Source organism: Oratosquilla oratoria, chromosome 4 (assembly GCF_046742065.1).
Source record: "Oratosquilla oratoria isolate Oo_2021 chromosome 4, ASM4674206v1, whole genome shotgun sequence".
Lineage (NCBI taxonomy): Eukaryota > Metazoa > Arthropoda > Malacostraca > Stomatopoda > Squillidae > Oratosquilla > Oratosquilla oratoria.
Window position 1 is genome coordinate 29,360,952 of NC_134780.1, and position 5,422 is coordinate 29,366,373.

A 5,422-nucleotide genomic window follows, 5' to 3' on the forward strand; every position below is an offset into this window, starting at 1 on the left:
TATATATACATATATATATATATATATATATATATATATATATATATATATATATATATATATAATGTATGTATGCATATATACATATAAATATATATGTATGTATGCATATATACATAAAAATACATATATATATATATATATATATATATATATATATATATATATATATATATATATATATATATGTATATATATATAATGTGTGTGTGTGTGTGCACATGTGGGTGTGTGTGTGCATGATTCTCCATGGTTATGGATCATGTGTTGGATTTGTAATCAACACATGATGAAAGCTGTATGTGCGTGTTTGTGTGTGTGTGTGTATGTGTGTGTGTGTGCATGTATGTGAGGGTGTGTGTGCACATGCATGTGTATTTGTATCAATCCATTGATCTTGTTCTCTGTATATTTATGTATATATAAGTATGCAGTATTCTATCTGTGTGTGTGCATGTGTGTGTGTGTATATATATATATATATATATAATATATATATATATATATATATATATATATATGTATATATATAATTATATGCATATATGTTTGTGTTTGTTTGTAAAAGAAGACCTGGAGTTGAAAACTACAGCCTTTTTGCAGTTATTTAATGATGGATTTTACTTCAGGCGGATGACCACAAACTAAATTCGCATAATCTTCCATTTACTCAATATTTCATCTTTAATAAGACATCTTCAGTGTTGTCTGTAATGACAAGACAAATAATTACAAATAGTGTGATGAAAACAAATAGTATAACAGGAATGAAAAATTAATACATATGATGGCTGATACTTACATCTAATACGGACAATAGGGAAAAACTAAAAGGTAATATGCCTTTTATATGTGCACCTTCTGCTGTCAGGTGGAGTAGGGTGGGGTGGAAGAGGGGGCTGTGGTGAAGTTACTGATGATGGTTGTGTTGGAGGGGGGGTGGAGGAAAGAGATTTTTTTTTTTTTTTTTTCACCCACTTAAGCCAGTCTGATCTTCATGATTGATTTAAGGTTATGGTGGTTGGTTGAGGAGGGGAGTGGGATGTGGAAGGGGAGGAGGGTGAAGAGGTGCCTGATTGAGAATCTGCCTGGGTTGTACTCGTAAGGGATAAATTAGATAAAGGCATGACAGAAAACTTGTTGGATTGGATGTTGAGGGATGAGACTAACTTTGATATCCATTGCCTTGAGCAGTTAAAAGTCCTCTGGGCTCCTGACAACTCCCAGTGATTTTAGTGGAATTAATCAATCATTCCCTGCAAATTTCTTGATTGTGGCGTAATTTGTGATATTGTTTTATGGCACCTTGATGGAAAGTCAAATGTTGGCTAAACATACAGTATATCTAGTATGGATTTGAAACATTGAGAATATCAGAAAAAGTTGAATAACCACAAAAATGCTGTTGTTTTCAACACACACACACACACATATATATATATATATATATATATATGTATGTATATATATATATATATATATATATATATATATATATATATATATATATATACTCATGTGTGTGTGTGTATATATATAAGTGTATGTATATGGATTGTGTGTTTATGTGTTTATATTCATTATTGGTTATTAAAGGAGATTACAGTTATGTTGATTTTAAAGCTGTTAGTATAGTTTAATTGTATTTGTTCTCATGGACAAGACTGTTTGGTGGTAATTTGTTCTCTAGTATTTGTTTTTATTCTGTTACTAGAAGTGGACTGAACCACCTTTGTAAACATAGATTATCCACATTTGAAATTATGATAAAAGTAATTCATGAAAGGGAATTCAACCATGAGATATGTAGTTTTGGATTTTGGTTGTCAGAAGTATTGTCTGAGAACAGATGTGAAAAATCTATGCAATATCAGATTGAAAATTGTTGAATCATAGTGTATTGTAAATCAAGCACTGACGTGGGAGTGTTTTAAGCAAATATCTGTAATGAATGAAAGTGTGCCATAGGAGACTTAAAAAAATGTACGACTTCGGAGAGATTAATCAGACTGGTGCATAATGGAGTAATGAATAATTGGTAATGATCTGTATGCGAATATGAAGGTTGTTTGTGAGACTTTGTACAGTTTCTCATCCTATAGATTAAAGTGAAAAAGCTTTGAGTAACAGCGTGATGAAACGTTAATAGGCATTGTATGGGATGGTAAAACCATACCTCAAATAAAGTGTCACTTGGCTTCAGAAACTGTAGTCATATAGTGAAGAAGTGAGTTCTGTACAAACATTGGGACCGGGATTATTTCTCTATAAGCCATTGAATATTACTTATGCTAACAACTTCTTACTGAAATAAAGAATTTGAAAAAAACTGTTGTACTTTTGTTCCTAAATTTTGCTTTTTAGTGAATGCCTTTACAATTGTAAAGGAGAGGATAGAGTGAGTTTCTGGGCTTGATCTGAAGACCAGGTACTGTACTAGCTCCTCAGGAGTTTGGTCAATGCCTTTGCAACTGGGAGGCTTTTGGGTCTTCTCTGTAAGGTTGTCTAGCATCCTCTAGTCATCAGTTCTGCCACTTGCCAGTGCATCATGTAGCACCAATCTCACACGACTTGGTGGCGCAGTTGCTAGAGTCCCTGACTGTCACTACGGCGGTCCAGGTTCGAATCCTGCCCAGGGCTGAAATAATTTCAGTATCGCTGCACTTTAAGTCATTACTCCAACTCTTGTGGGTGGGGAGTTGGGTGTGTGTGTGCGTGTAAGGTCACAGTATTACCCATAGATCGGTCATACAAGCTCTGAGCTCTCTTCCGAGAGGGAACTAACTGTCGATCATGAGTCCAGCACGTGATCCAAAGACCATGGTGGTGAATCACAAGTCATACCCAAGTAACAACTCAATATATTTTCCTTGAATTGACTTGTGGGCCAGTCTGGTGGTAGTTGCCAGTTAGTTGGGAACCATGGATCCTCTGCAAGAGACCTAAGGCAGTGGATTGACTGACTGAACTGTATCAATGAAAAAGCATGTGCAATAGGGAGTATATATACCTTAACATGTGCACATAAATACATCATCCCCTCATGTGCATCTCCCACTATGCAATTCAGTACATGCAGAATGAATCTGTTTCTTCAGAGCACAGTTGTAGGAATGCGTGTATCAAAGCCTGTGCTTGTGTTTAGACTTTCATGGTCTACCTCCTTACTGCTAGGATACTTTCACATGGCCTTTATTTAAAGCAGAATGCATGCTAGTGATTAAATGACTGACTACAATTAGTTCCCAAAATCTGTGTTTTATAAAGTACTAACAATAGAGGATTTAAGATTTCTTCCTCTCTTGGAAAAGTAAACTTCCGGCTCATCACCTTGTGACACCCTCCTAGATTGATACCCACCAAGGAAGTTAATGTTAAGTATAAGGTGGTGAGACTGATAGTTACATAGTATGATTAGTTATAATATCTTTTCCTCCTTACAATGACTGTTCTTCCCATGTTACTAATTGAAGTCCCATAAGTGATAGTGTGCAATGATGGGGCTAAGAGGTGGTGAGCTCTGGAAGTCCCTTGTCACAACTCGCAATGGAGCAATGAAGGGTAGTGGTTGTCCATTACAAGGAGTGGGGCAAGACACCTCAATTCATCACCCAGCTGTATGTCTGACTCACTGAGCAGCCCATTTCAGGATCCACTTTGCTCACCCCCACACTAGGAAAGGGTTAGGGTATGGCACATACAGGGTCACCTGATCTGCAGCCACAGCAGGAAAACAAAAAAATACAAATGAAGGAAGAGAGTAAATGCTCTCTCCGACCTAACGCAGTTCCCTGCTGCCACCCTACTCTCTTGTAATGACTATTGACAGGGCATTGAACATGCACGTGCTTTTAGAGGTAATGAAAACAAATCAAGAACGCCTTCATGTTCAAAGGATGTGAAGAAATAGTTTTCCATATAGATCAGTGGTTCCCAAAAATCGTACCTGACGCCCCCTTTTTTGCTTCCAGTAGACCCACACGCCCCACCTCCCTCTTTTGTTCATGTTAAATGATTCTTGCATTTATTTCTTAGCATTGTTCAGGAAAACATATTTCTGATTGTATTAAAATTTGATAATGAAAGCTACTCAAATAATAGTATATTCCAGAGACATTTTTCTGAGTAACGAAAAACGAAACATTTGGTTCAAAGGGAGCGAAAAAAAATTTGAACATTAAATTGGCAAAATTTATTTGCAACTTTAAGAATAGATAATTTGAAAATATAGCATATAATATTTGGAAAGACTCGGGTGAGACTAATGCACAAATTATGAACTAATTTAGTGAGATGGATGCTGCTGCTTCTTCCTTACAAGATTAGAAATTCTAGGATTGAAGTATTGGGAGTTTGTGACGAGTCCCTCAGTGGCATCAGTGTGGTTGTTATCGGTGACGTGTCCAAAACGTGTAAGGAGAACTAGCTTATAGAAACCGGGTTGGAGTGACTCCTATAATTATACTTTGCATGTATGTAATGATAGATATTTGTTCTTTGAATGATTGTATTATTCTAATTAAATGTTTTTGAGCTCCGTAGGGTGGAGCGCCCCCTAGTTTGGGAACCACTGATATAGATGCATGACATTTTGGAATAGTCTAGAAGGGGATATAGCCCAAAGCTGGGAAAATACACGAAATGAAATGAAAAGTTTATAATTGGGAATTAGATGTATAAATATATAAACCATGTTGGAGCAGTACATGAACTCTAGGTTAGGTATGGTGAATTGGAGAATAAGAGACGGGATTCAACGAACTTTACTCTTTTCCTGTATGTAATTAAGTAAACACACGCACACGTAAGAGATAGGATCCGATGAGCTTTGCTTCTTTCCTGTGTGATAAAATTAGATAAATATATACACGGACGCGCACGCAAATATACACACACTCATACGCAAACGTATACACAACCTACACGTATGTTCACGCGCATAGAAATATTCGTCCAAGCACAAATGTATACACAACACACACACACACACACACACACACACACACACACACACACACACACACACACACACACACACACACACACACACACACACACACACACACACACACACACAGTGAAAACACCAGATATAGAAATAATGAGTAGTCGTTGAGACTAGATTTAATATTTACAAGTGGAACATATAGGAGGGATACAAGGGAACCTACTAAAATGGATGGAGGACTTCCTGATTGGTAGAAAGATGAGAGTAGTGCTCAGAGAAAAACATTAAGGTTGGAAAGAGGTGATCAGTGGAGTACCGCAAGGATCTGTATTGGCTCCAATAATGTTTGCTATTTATGTGAATGACATGGATGATGATGTGAAATGTTACATGAGCTTCTTTGCAGACGACGCTAAATTGTTAAGGAAAGTAAAAACTGAAACGGATTGAGAATCACTATAGGAAGACCTGAAT